The sequence below is a fragment of the Miniopterus schreibersii genome, assembly GCF_964146895.1.
Source record: "Miniopterus schreibersii genome assembly, chromosome: 15".
Lineage (NCBI taxonomy): Eukaryota > Metazoa > Chordata > Mammalia > Chiroptera > Miniopteridae > Miniopterus > Miniopterus schreibersii.
In genome coordinates, this window is record NC_138115.1 from 2,113,424 (window position 1) to 2,127,059 (window position 13,636).

The window sequence follows — 13,636 nt, forward strand, 5'->3', positions numbered from 1 at the left end:
CGCTCCCCCGCCCCCGCCCCGGCAGTTGCTATTTTTTTCCTTTTTGCGGCGAGCCTTGTTGTTTACCCAGCAGGTGGATGTGACGTCAGGGACGCACAACAGCAAAAAATAACAACATCTTCCTCCGCGACGAGCTGGACTCTCTCGCGGGCCTTATTTATTTATTTGTTCCGGGAGGCCCGGGGCGGGGGGGCCGCGGGGGTGGGGGCGGGGTGGGCGCCGGCTGCCGAGCGGCCGGGGTGCGGGGGCGGCTCGCGCCCTGGGGACCGCGGCCCGGGGGTGCCGAGGGGAAGAGGCGGCCGGGCCCGGAGGCGGGGGCAGGCGGGAGCGCCCCGGCCCGGGCCCCCCGCGCCGCCGGCCCGGGCCGTGCTCGGGGAAGCTAGTCCCGAGCGGAGGAATCTATTGTTATTTATTGTGTGGCGGCTACATGCCGTGCTCGCCGCGGCCCGTCCCTCGCCCGCGAGTGCGTGTGTGCGCGCGTGTGTGTGCGCGGGGTGCGCGCGCGGGCGGGAGTGGGCGCGTGCGGGGAAAGGCCCGAAAACACCTTAGTTTGCACCGAGAGATCATTTGCAGCGGGTGAGTTTGTATTTTTCCATTTCTGCTCCACTTTTTCCCAAGCCGCCTCCTGCCTTGTTTCCGCCACTTTAAACAACAACCACCAGCACAAAAAAAAAAAAAAAAAAAAAGGAAAGAAAAAAAGAAAAAAACCCCCCAAAACTACTTTCCACCTCCAGGCTCCACGTGCGTCTCCCCCAGTCGTCCCCTCCCAGGCTCCCTCCCCCGGGTCGGGGCCCAGGCTCCGGGAGCAGGGTGGGGGCCGTGGGCCGGCGCCGGGACGGAGGGGGCTCCGGGGGCGCCGAACTCCGAACCATTTGCATAAGTCAGATGCAGCGGGGGTGGCGAGAAGGCGAGACCGCCTTCCTCTCGGCTCCTTCACGCCCGAATCTGCGCTCGGGGAGAGAAGTCAATAAGCCCAGGCCGCCGGGGGCAACTTTCGATGTCTGGAGTCAGGGTGCCTGCGGAAGAGCGGGGCGGGCGTGGGTCCCTGGGTCGGGTCTGCGGCGGGAGGGGGCGCGCGCCCGGCGCCTCTGGAGCCCAAAGTTTGGACTTGGAGCAAACTTTTCCCTTCTTTCTCCCCGAGTGAATGACCCCCGTGTCCCTGGGCTGTTCCCTGGGCCGAGCGGAATGACTGGGGATGCCCGCGCCTTGGGCCCCGCGCCCGGGGTACATCCCCCGTGCCACGCACGCCTTGCCCCCGAAAACAGCGGCGGGGGGCATTCCTTCATAGTCCCCCGCAGACCAGAGGACTCAGACACACACGCACACCCGCAGCTAGACACGTACCCCACGCGCGCTCGGCCCCCCGAACCCACACTGCGGGCCAGCGGGCCAACACGGAGGGTGGGAGTGCGAGCAGGGCGCGATGCGGGCAGTCTCCGCGCCCGGATTCCCTCTCTGCCTCTCTCCACACACACTTTGTTTTTACTCCCCTCGTGAGCTTGGGGAACCGGGCTGGGGGCGGAATTCCCAAGCCCCGACCTGTCCCGAGGCCGGCGAGGACCGCCGCGTCCCCCGGCCCGGCCCGGCGGCGGAAGGCTCTCCTCCGCGCCCCTCGCCGCGCCGCCTCCCGAGCCCGGTCCAGTCCCGCGGGGCCGCTGCGCCGGGGCCGCCCGCGCTTTAGGTGGAGGCGGCGGCGGCGGCGGCGCCGGGAGCCCGGAGTTCCAGTCGCCGGGGGTCGGGTCGCCCGCCCCCGCCCGCCTCCCGCCCTCTCCTCCCCCGACGCCGCCGGGGTCGGAGGCTTGGATTCCCTCTGATTTTGGCGAGGCTCCCTCCCCACCTGTTGTGACCTCGGCCTCAGTCCCCGGAGAGTGGAGGTGACACGCGGGCGCCGGGAGCTCCGCGCCCAGAGACAAAGTCGCTGCTCCCGTCTCCAGTGTTCGCTGCGAATCGCCGCGGGCAGACCCCCCCATTCCCGCGCAGCCCCCGCCCCCAAGAGTAAGAACTAAATAAACAGTTGTAAGCCAGACCTTTCGCCGATCGCTCCCATCCCACCCCCTCCGCCCCCCGCCTTTTTTGTTGTTGCAACTTTGCGAGATCCCGGGAAGGTGCTCAGACTCCGCTGGGCCGCCTCCCGGGCTCGGGTCCGCGCGGGGATCCCCGAGCCGCCTCCCTCGCCCTCCACGCACGCCCGCGGGTCCCCAGAGCCCGCCGCCCTCCGCCGTGGCCCCTCGGCCGCTCACTCGTCCCTCCCCCACCAGTTCCCCCCGACCTGCGCCGGGAAGACTTGCTGAGAGTCGCCCGGGTTTCTTGTCGACCGCAGAACCCGAAAGTTTGCACGAGGAGCGCGCGGCGAGCCGGCGGCGGGGCAGCGGCGGGACCATGGTGCCGCGGGCGCCTCCTCCGCGGGCGTGAAGGCGGCGCTCGCTCCCTCCCGGACCCGGTAAGTCGGCGGCGGGCGCGGGCGGGGCGCGGGCCGAGGGCAGCCTCCGGCTCCGGCTGCGCCCGGGGCTCCGTGCCCAAAGCGGCGAGGGCGGCGCGGGGCGGCGATGGGCGCCGGAGCCGGAACGTGCCCGTCTTCGAGGACTGGACTTCCTCTCGTTCTCCCCCTTTATTTCCTAAATCCGAAAATCTGGAGATCAAAGTTTAGCGCGCAGTGTAAAGTGCCCCGATAAAATATGGTGACATCTCTCGCCCCCCTTCTCACCCTGCTCCCCCCTTATAACTATTAATTATTTCCAAGTCATTGTGTCCAAATACCCTTGCCGAGCTGATTACAAAGTGTATTGATTTAGTCTGGGCTCATCCTACGCGTTCCTTTTAATTCATTTTCTTTTTGCTCGACCAGAAAACCCAAAATGAAACATTTCTTCCCCTCCCCCAGCCTTCATCTGTGAGGCTTGGCAGAGTAGTGAAATTAATATAAACATTTAATTTGGTTGCATTTGAGCTTCTCCAGCCCACTTCCGAGCGGCTGGCGCGGCTCTCGCGCCCAGTCACAGGTATTTTCCAAGTGGGGTGTCCTTTCTGTTACTGCCCTTTCAGGAGCAGCGCTGGGGGGGCATCCTGTGTGCCCCCGAGAGGTGTCTATACGCACGTGGAAAACGTGTCTACACTTTACCTTCGGTTGTCCGTAGGCTTCAGGATTTAGGGTTTGCGTAAGAGCTGAGTTGAGAAAATCTAAAGGATATTTAAAAGATTTTTCTGTTGCTGCAAATATATTGAAGAATCTCTGCAAAATATTTACACCCCCCCTCCCATTTTTTTCACAGTGAGAATCCGTTTGAGGGGGAGATGTTTTAACTGAAATTTGAGGAGAAATCATCAGATTTTAGGTGTTTTCTACCCGGGGTTAACCAGCATAATTGAGATAGAGGAGTTCCTGTTATTTTCAGTTCCAGAGAGAAATGTATCAAATCTTTTTTAAGAATTCCACTGGAGTTTTGATTTTCAAAGTGGAAATACCCATCCCTTTGAATTCAGGAAAAGAAAATTGGGCTCCCAGTTACAGAGACTTGGAATGGGTTTTTTCCTCTCTGATTTTCCTACTTGAAATGTCTAATAATTAAAGAGCACTGAAAATATAAAATGGAATGCAACTAGTTATCATTCAGAAGGTGTCAGCTAAAATCTCACTGCACAAAGGGGGAAAAAGGTTTAACATCTTGCCACTGGCTGCATCCCCCCCCCCCCCTTTAGACCTTGGGTTAGCATGAGAGAGGGAAAATCAGGTTTTTTGAGGAGAAAGTAAAGTAAACAGCCTCCAAATGCTGAACCTTGACAACCCAAATTAAGGAAGCAGAGAGATCAAACGGAACTGCTGCTGGGCTGTTGTCAGGAGCTCTGCCTCAAGAACCCTGGACTATTGGATCAAGCAGCAGAGCTATATACTCACTAATGCAGAAATGGACCATTGCAAATGCTGATCTTTGTTGTGCAAGGAAGGCTCACTTGGAAGGCAATACTTAGCCTCTCTCCAGGCAGCATTTGAGTTCCTTATGGATGCTGACTTGCTAAATAAGTTATTATTTTTTAAATGCATTTTTGTTTCTGAAGGGAATGCACCTAAAAGATATTAAGAGAATATTAAGTCTTCCAGAGGCTGTCTTGCTACCCAGAACTGTGCAGTGGAATTCTCTCTACTAACATGAGGCTCCTACACAAGAGTTAGATAACGTTTTCTTTCATCAACTTCAGAAGATCTGCCTTGTCAGGGAAGCCAGGGTTTTGTATATGACGGTTTAAATCTGATGTGCAGCTCAAAAGCAACAACAACAACAACGGGGCGGGGGGGGGGTGAAGTTCTGTGTCAGTCTACTCTTGGAATTTAAAAATGCAAGAGGGAGCAGTCTGCAGATTAGACATAACCTCTTTTTTTTGGATTGGTATTCAACATGACCAGGTTGCTACTTTTATTCAAGTTCTCTGTAACTTGTCCTTGCTTGTTTTCTAGGAAAATTTAACTGCTTTACATTTTTAAAGGGAGTAGTAACAGTAATTACTTTAGCATTTTGTTTTCACAGGTTTACCAAAGTATAATGAACTGTCTGAAATTAAGAGGGTTATATTGCTGAAGATGTAAGGTTTTTTATTTATATTTAAATTTTGAAGTATAAACTGTACCTTTTTTTTTTTTTTTTTTGCTGTAAACTCCTCCCAAATTAAATGTCATTTAAAATTAAGTAGAACAAAGTAGGATATAGGACAAGTAAACACATACAGAAGAATAGAAATAATTGCCATTTAAGAATTGCATTTTTCATTAACAAATGTCGATCACATAGTAGCACTTTGTTTTTTGTAAGTCAGAGTTCATAACCATAGTGCCCAGCATGTTTGGAAGCCTGTGGTTTTTATTGGGTATACCTTTTATTGTGTGATTAAACAATGCAAGTTAAACATACACATGGATGCCATTAGGCAATTTTCTGCAATATGTAATTTTTTAAAAACTATAAATATTTTCTATTTAAATCATTTGTACCAACAGTAACAGAAGTTAACTGGGTTAATATTGAGCCTAGGCATAGTTTTCTGTCACTAAGTTTTTTCCTTGCTTCTCTTGAGACTGTATCCCTGACCTTGTATATTTACATTCTCAGGCTCTATTGAAGGATATATCTGTTTTCAACAGTTGTTTAAATTAACAGGAGAATTGTGATATTTCCTAAACAAATATATTTATACCACAGCATGTCCAATGCCAACATTAAGGAGAAGGGTGAACAGAGCAGATGTGACAACTTCTTTTGAACCCAATCTTATTGTGCTGTGTATTTGGTTTTCATATTTTACTTAAGACTCAAACTCAGTTTTCAAATGTTACCTTGTGAGATTCGGCATCACCAAAAGGCATGTGTATTCAGACAATGTTAGGAGTTATAGCACCAATTACAGTTCAATAGGGATGCCAGGAATATTTACAGGGCTTCGCAAGGTTCTGTCTTTGAAAATAATTTTAGGCACACATTAATAAAATTTAAATAGATTGCAGGCTGTCAGAAAATAATATAAATTTTGTTTATGATTCAGTTACTTTAAGGTACTTACATTAAAGAAACTCATTTAACCCCTGACTGAAGAGCATTAAGTAGGGAGGGAAGGCCCTCCAAAGAGCTCCCACTGCCCTTTGCTCTCCCGATAATCTTAAATTACTACAATTTAATTGCAATTCAAGGCATTGAGCACGAGCTGCTTCTCTATGGCTGAGAAAGGATTTCCAGATCATAGCTATATTTACGCAGGTGGTATTTGTGATTTTCAAAAAAAATTTTTTTTTTGCTTAGGGCTTTTTCCGTCTTTAATCCTGTTGGGTGTCATGCTCCTTTTATAGGGCTCAGCTACAGTAAACACCGTTTTAGCCAGGCCAACAGCATTGTCTCTTTTCTAAAATGTGTTTTTTGAACTTGAAGTTTATAAAGGTCTAAGGCAACTAGGGGTTTGTTTTCTAAAGAAAACCTTGAGAGAGGCATCTGCTGAATAGACAGGTGGACTCTGCATGAGCTAACATACACTCTTACTGTTTGCAGGGAATTGTGTATGTCTTTAGGGTACAGGGGTAACCCCACCAGGTGATCAGACATAGAGTTTGTGAGTCAAGCCAGCAAGCCCAGTAAGTTTTCAGTCAGGCACGTGGATTTTCTAAATGGTCTTTCTTGTGACTTGTTACGTGTGTGCGATCCAAGGAGCCATCCTAAACTGGTTTTTAAAAGACGTTTCTCTTCTGTGGCACTTGGATGAATAAAGGCTAGAGGTGCCAGAGGCTGGAACATCAGCCGGCCTGAGATGAGACGGTCCCCGAACCGGGAGAACCTGGCCAAATGCGGCACCTCACCCAGGACAGTTGTTTTTCTTTCTTTCCCCCTGGGATCTACATAGTTTATTCACTGTGCATGTGACGACGTGGTTAATGGAAATTAAGCAGATTTGGCTTGTGTCACCAATCTAAAAATAAATGTTGTAAGGAACGTTAGATTTCAAGAAGTGCTTTGCTTGTGCATCCCATAGACAGAGTTCTTCACGGACGGCCTCAGCCTGCTGTCCTGGAAAGAGGAAGTACGTTCGAAATCACTGGCAGTCAGGAAAGACAATTAGACAGGGTTCTTTGTTTTTAATGAATTATTCTTATTAATTACAGTAAGTTTGTACTGAGGCGTTTTTCAGGCCTTATTTAGAAGTGGCTCCCCGTCGCCAGAGCTGAGCCAGAAGCTGTGTGTGTCGTGGTCCTGGCACTGTTCTACCCAGTGGGGGAATCTGTTGACCAAATTAGCTGTGGGTGTCTCTGCAAGGCTTGCTTTCCTTTTTGAAACCTCCTGGCACCAGTTTTTAATATATGTCCTGCCTTGCGCACAACAGGTGTTTGTTTAGTAGTTATATTATGGGATTCAAAGTGAGGAAAACATTTTCTACCTAGCCAGTCACTGGAGAATGAGCTGCCTGAAAGAAAGAACCTGTATTTGAACAAGCGTAAGTGGTTTTTCCTTGTGACCCTCCCCAATATATTTTGTTTAAAAAAAAGTGGGGTAGGGCTCAGTTTAGTGCCTTGATATTTGCAATGAAGGTGCAGTAATGTAAGATGACTGGGAGGGTGCAGAGGGCACTGGGAGCTTTTCAGTGGCCTCATCTTGATGCCGAAAGCACCTCACTCATGGGGTTGAATTAATTTCTTCAGTTTGAGTACTTAAAGTAACTAAATCGTAAACAAAATTTATATTAGCTCCTGACAACTAATAATCTATTTAAATTACATTAAAGTATCTGGGCAAAAATTTAATTAAATACAGAAGTACTGTCAGGCCCTGTAAATATCTTGACAGGTCTACTCAAATGGAACTGATACCACGAAATATTTACATATGTCTGCTGTGTTCGGAACATCTCGGCAGTGCCTGTGCGAAGCTAATTGCACTTTCTTTCCAAATCACATTTTTAGTAAAATAGTTTTCTTTTTAAAAGGAACATGGATACATACAGATTTGTGTTCACGTGTTTTGTTTACTATTTAGTTCTCTCTATGCTCTGATGGGTTTATTTCCTCCTGCTGCTGCTAATTCAGACAAGCAGCTGACTAGAGAATCATGGACTGGAAAGCTCATGTCATTCTTTGTATTTCAACACTTTGGTGATATCAGAGGCTAGGGTGTTGCAGGACAATTACTGAGAGGAAAAGATGGAAATGAGCATGGCATTATTGGTCTCTGTTTATATTAAATAGAATAGATTCATTTAGGATGGGACAAAGATTTTTTTCCTGCATTTTATATTTGGGTACGTATTTACTTACTAGTAGTCAGTCAGGTGGACATCCACATTTTTCCAGAATTTCTGATTTTTGGCTAATTCTCTGATCACCTTTTTTAGCCAGGACACTAATAACATTTCTCGCATGAAGCTCAAACACTGGATTCTCGAGGATCCTTTTTTTTCCTCCCAGCTCAGCAGTTGAGTCATCATGTGACTCCCTGCGCCAGGTTCCCTGTCTGTGGGTTAGGGGGTAGTTACAGGTATGTCTTCTGAGCTTGGTGATCTAAAGGCACAGGTGCTGTGTCACTACCCATATTTTTAAAGACATCCTTGGCGCTGTCAGGACATTGACCACAGCTCTTGGGGGAGAGCGTGCTGTGTGAGCTTCGCTGGACCTTCTGTCCAGAGCCTCTCCCCTGAGTTGGTGATGTGGGATCACAGGTGGTGGCCGCCTCCTCTCTGGGGCCTCATGGGTGAAGTGGAAGCATATTGGCACTTGGTCCTACTTCAGCTTGTTTCAAAGAGAGGTCCCTTGCTCACCTGCTTCCTGATCATTGTGTGTGTGTGTGTGTGTGTGTGTGTGTGTGTTTTGAATGTCAAGAGATTTATTAAAATACAGACTCCTGGATCAGAATTTTTGCTGACTGCTGTGAGAATGTGCTTTTTAAACAAACTTCCCCTGGTGATTCTGATGCACACTAAACAAGAGAGCCACGGACCAAGTGACTTATGCTGGAGAGATTCTGGCACAAATCTTCATGCTCACTTGGATTTTATTGATTGATTCTTTGTTTTATCTCGAGGCCTGTATTATTTGTAATGTGTTTGAATTTCTATTGGGAACCAAAGCCCCTGGTTTTAAAGTGTGTACCAGCATTGAGGCTGGAGACGGGGCCACCTTGCTCCTGATTGGCTGGATCAGGCAGGGCTGCCTTGGCGCTTGGAAACAGCTCCCCTTGTGATTCTGAGGCCCACCTGAGTAGCGGGGACTGGACTCTTCCATTGTCAGAGTTGGGTGAAAGCCCGCAACTCTTCTGAAGGGTCTAACTGAACTGCGTGGCCCTCATGAAACCCGAGGAGTAGGGGCTCCCTGTCCCGAGTGAAGCACCAAGAGAACCAGGCACGTGGAGAACCAGGCAGAGCCAGGGCCTCACAGCTGCACCGAGCGGAGGGACAACCTGGCACATTGGTAGCTTTCACCAAGTTCCAGGCATTTCCTTGCAGAATTATGCCTTGCTTGTGTCCTTGCTTCCAGTGGGTGTTGGTCTGTCCTTGCTACCAATTAGTGTCGAATGGCTTTTGGGAATTGTTTTTTCTCTGAGTGTTTCATCTTTTTAAAAAAAATCTGAACTGTTTAATCATTAGACTAACCCTGCTGCCCAAGTGTCTGAGTTTTCCTAGGCATCTTGGGAAATTTGCTATCATATGTGATGGGCCTGCAGGAATATTGATGGGAATTGCTTAGCCAATGATGCCACACAAATGAAGCAGGCAGAGTCCTAACAAGAACGCATCCTACAGGATTATGAGATGAAGGTAGATAAATTGCAAAAGAGGCTTGCTTAAATATTCAGGGCTTTAGCTAAAGATCTAACTACTAAGATCAAAAGAGTTATTTATAAAAGTTGTACAGACATTTTCGTTTGTGTTAGTAACGTGCTTTTTGAAGTTACCTAGCGATAAAGCGTTTGTCCAAAATGCCCTCACATAAAGTCTTTGGGTGTGGCTTGATTTTAATGGGTACCAAAAAGATGCCAATTGTTTTTATGTCCAGAACTTGACAGTTACCTTGGCTCTAGGTTTCGGTGGCATTTGGAGTAGCCCTATAATACAGAGTTATTTTATTTCTGTTCAGAACCTGAAGCACTTTTAAAAATAATCTCTGGTGGGCCAAGTTTAAAGCTAGAGTGTCTGTGTCCTTGAATAAAGGGTTTCTATAAAGGATGAACATGGGACTGATGGGAAACTAGGAGGTGTCACACTGGCCCTGATGATGAGATCTGCAGCATGGCGCCATGTTTGTCAAAAGGATGTTAATCATTTCATTAAGGAAGTTTAAGTAATTAACTGATTTATCATTAGGGAATCAATGACAGACCCTTTTTAGTGATGTATTGTAGAAATTTTCTAATAGAAAGTTTGCCGCATTTAACCATTTGGAAAAAAGCTAGTTGGACTTTAAGGAAGCAGGTAGCACTTCTTAAAAAATATCGCTCCCACGTGCAACTGCAAATAATCTCGGAGAGAAGAGCCTGTTAAATCGGAAATCGCTGAGCCTCGGGTCTCTCCGCGGCCTTCCTCAGGCGTGTTGCTGCAGACCTGCTGTTCTGCGGCCTCCTCTGGGTTTAGGGAGGGTTCAGCCGCTGAGACGTGCTCGTCTAATGTTCTAAACAATGGCTTTCGTTGCAGTGGGACGCGTGTTGACAGTAAACGCCCGCTGTAACTTCGGTAAGCTTGCAACAAATTCTTGTACTTGTAGAAGCAGGCCGTCATCCCTGCGCTGAGGGCGCGTCTCCCTTTTGTCTCAGGTCCTTATGGCAACTGTGGCACCAGGTTTACGGATTCCAGGGTGGGGGTGGGGAGGGGTGGGCGTGGTGGGATCAACGCCCATCTGTCAGAAGTTGACCTTCCTCCTGCACTCCTTTGTCCCAGAATTATACAGGAGGCATGCTCCTAGCCTCTGCCTGTGCATGTTGTATTCCAGGCAACTCCAAGTTAAAAAGAGACTTGAAGAGCGATTTCCTTTCTGTGCTTGTTTTTGTTTTGTTTCTGTTAGGAAGCAGGACAGTCCCTTTTCCTAACTGTAGAGAGCGTCTCTGTCGGAGATGACTTGCATAGCAGAGAACTGGAGGTGAAAGAATCCTTTAAGGTAGAAAGAAGCACTTTCGGAAACCGTGGGCATGACATGTAGACGGGTGCAGGGTTAGTGATGCAACCAGTGTGGCTGCTGCTGGGGAACGGGATGCCTTGGCCTCAAGCTCTTTGATCTCCGAGTGGAGAACTTCTGAGCAGAGAAATCTGGCAGGTATTTACAAAGCTATTTATCTTAAAACTACATGTTTTTATCTTCCCATTTTTATTATGGAACCTGTCACACCAGAAACGAACAAAGAATAACTCAGTGAGCACCCATGTACCTGCAGCTCAGCTTCGGGAAGAATGCGTTTCTGTCCGGGTTGGAGAGCTCCTGGCACGTTCCCCCCATCCATGTTCCCTGGAGACACCCTCTGCGTTCATCAGGCTGCTTGTCATCCCCAGAATTTCTTTATGCTTTTATACATACGCATGTAGTCCCCAAAATACGGGGTTTCTTTTGCATGTTTGAGGATTTATGTTGATGGTGTCCTACTGTATGTGCTCTTTTTTTTTTAATTCTCACCCGAGGATATTTTTTTCCATTGCTTTTTAGAGAGAGTGGAAGGGAGAGAGGGAGAGATTGATGAGAGGGAGACACATTGATTGGCTGCCTCCCCCACACACCCCAACTGGGGCTGAGCCTGCAGCCGAGGTGCATGCCCTTGGCTGGAGTAGAACTCGGGACCCTTCAGTCCCCAGGCTGACGCGCTAATGCTGAGCCAGAGGGCTAGGGCTGTGTGTGTTCTTTAATAGCTTGCTGTTTTTTGGTCAGTGGAGTTAGTGAAATTCATTCATGTGGATACATTGTAGCTGTAGTTTATTCATTTTCCATGTGAACCTTTTGAAGTGTTGCCTATTAATTCAAGACAAGTTCTTTACGCTCGAACTTAAAACCCAGCAGCCTCCTGCAGTACCATATATTGAAACTTTAGGATTAATATGCAACTACCAGGCCTGACTCGAACTTCATAACTTGCTCTTCATAATTCGCTCGTTTGCCAATGGCTCGCCTGCCTCCCTCCCTCCCTCCCTCCCTCCTTTTTGGAGTGGGGACTTTAAAATCAAACATTTACTAGGCCATTTGAATAAAAAAATAATACAGCAAGTAGCTGATCTATGTTTAAGAAAAACAAAACAAAACAGGCAAGGCATTCATCTGAAGGAGCCTGGCCATTTTCTTTTTTATTTACAGACTTGGCTTCGACCTAACAGTCACATGTGCAGCGTGGAAGTGAAGACGTGAGGCTTAATTAACAGGCCCTTTTTGCTTCTGGGTCCTCGTTACCTATACAGAACCTTGCTCTTCAGTGTAGAAAGTGATTGCTGTGTTTTAAAGGACTGGCCTCTTTGTGCTAAGAAAGCCATATAAATGGAGATATACTTAGATGAAAATCGGAACGTGTTTTTAAAATAGTGAGTCTACTTTCAGCTGCTATCGAACTGGCTGCCTGGTGCGGCTGCCGATCAGCGACTGCCGATGACCAGGAGGATCCACGTGGTGGCCGACGACATCTGCACATAACCGGAGAGGGATCAGTTTTTTGTCATTAAATATTAGTGATAAATGATACAGCATTCATTTTGAGTAGATAGAACATATTTAATCTGATGCAAAGAATTTCGATTTAGTCAGGCTCACTGCTGAGTGAAATGAAAATCTTGCGTTTTAAGAGGGAGGAGAAGGCACTGCGTTAGCCTGGCCGGCAGACTCGGTCGTCAGAAACGTTACCTTGAGCTGCCAGGCAAGCTAGAAAAGTTTTGCCCTCCTAGACAACTTGGGTATTTGTACTGATGTTTTATTAGGAATATCAGATATTCAGTAAATAGCGTAAATGACTGGAGATGTTAAACAGAATGAGTCTAAAGGTAGATAGTGTTTCCCTGAAGACTGCAGGAAAATGTAACACGGGGACTATTTGTACAGTGCTCGTTTTAAGAGGCTGGTGTGTGTTAAACAGGGACCATTAGACTCAGTTTCACCCATTAAACAATGGCTTTAATTTTTCTTTAAATTGAGTTTCTCATAACAAATAAAGCTATGCTTAGTAATGGTTTATTTAAAGAGGATACCTGTAACTTGGCATCTTTTTCTAGGTTCCTGAAGCCTGGTGGGAAAACACTGCCCTGCCTTCAGTGTTGCTGAGGGTTTCTGATGCAGGCCCCCTAAAAGACGCTCCTCCCTGGGTAGGCGTCAGCCATGTGTCACTACTGTTCACCGAGCCAAGTGACGAGAGAGGACATACAGGAATAATTAGCTGTGCTTTATAGGATGGAAAGAAAGAGTGATTGACATCTTTAAAAGAAGAAAATCAGATCGAAGGCCACTGTGACATTATTTTCAAAAAATGCATTGTAAAAATGATTCTCTCGAAAGCTGAGATCCCCCTGCCCGCACCAGTCATGTTCTGCCACTTTACTGCCCTCTGCCCTGCTTGAGCACATTGGCTCTTACCAGCACTACCATCTGCGTCCCAGCAGTGGCCTTCTCGGTGGTGAGGCAGGCCAATTGGGTCAACTTTGTGATCTGGCTGATGTCCACTGGGAGCTCAGATCAGTCCAGGCTCATTTTTATGTGTGTCCAGATCCAAAGCCAAGATTTCAACTTGGTGAAAGGCTGTGGAATTTATTTCCCAAAGCGCTGCCCAAACTCTGTTCTTCTTTCCTTCAGCTGCCTCCTTGGGCTGAGATGATTGCTTAATGCTCTTAATTACGCTGGATCCCTGTGTATTTCTGAACACCTGTGCGTAATTCAGATCATGGGTGGTCACAGAGCCTGGCTCCCCAAACAGCTTCCCTTTCAGAATGGGGAAATCCCAAGGGGCCTGACTGTGCACTGAGTGTGAGGGGCTGAAGAGAGGCTTGACAAGGGTGGGACATTTCTCTTGACCTTCCACTGTGCCGTGTGAAAGTGTCTTTCACCCTTGGGTTGGAAAGTGTCTTACAATGAGTAGCTCAGAAATAATGTTTTTTAAAATAGCCTCTCGTGCATTGCTGGTGGGAATGTAAAACAGAACAGCCACTTTGGGGGAGGGTTTGGTGG

General features: G+C 47.9%; 1 protein-coding gene across 6 annotated transcripts in view; it reads left to right on the forward strand.

The window, feature by feature from the left end:
- The first annotated feature begins 426 nt into the window (after positions 1–426).
- FOXP1 (forkhead box P1) overlaps positions 427–13,636 on the forward strand; it is a 540,979-nt gene continuing 527,769 nt past the window's right edge. For 5 of the 6 annotated variants that reach the window (XM_081159205.1, XM_081159215.1, XM_081159214.1 and 2 more), the window contains exons 1-2: positions 427–576; positions 2,321–2,440. The gene's annotated coding sequence lies outside the window, so the exon portion shown is untranslated. Of the gene's footprint in view, positions 577–2,258; positions 2,441–13,636 lie in introns of all 6 variants that reach the window. The other variant, XM_081159208.1, reaches the window with a different exon arrangement.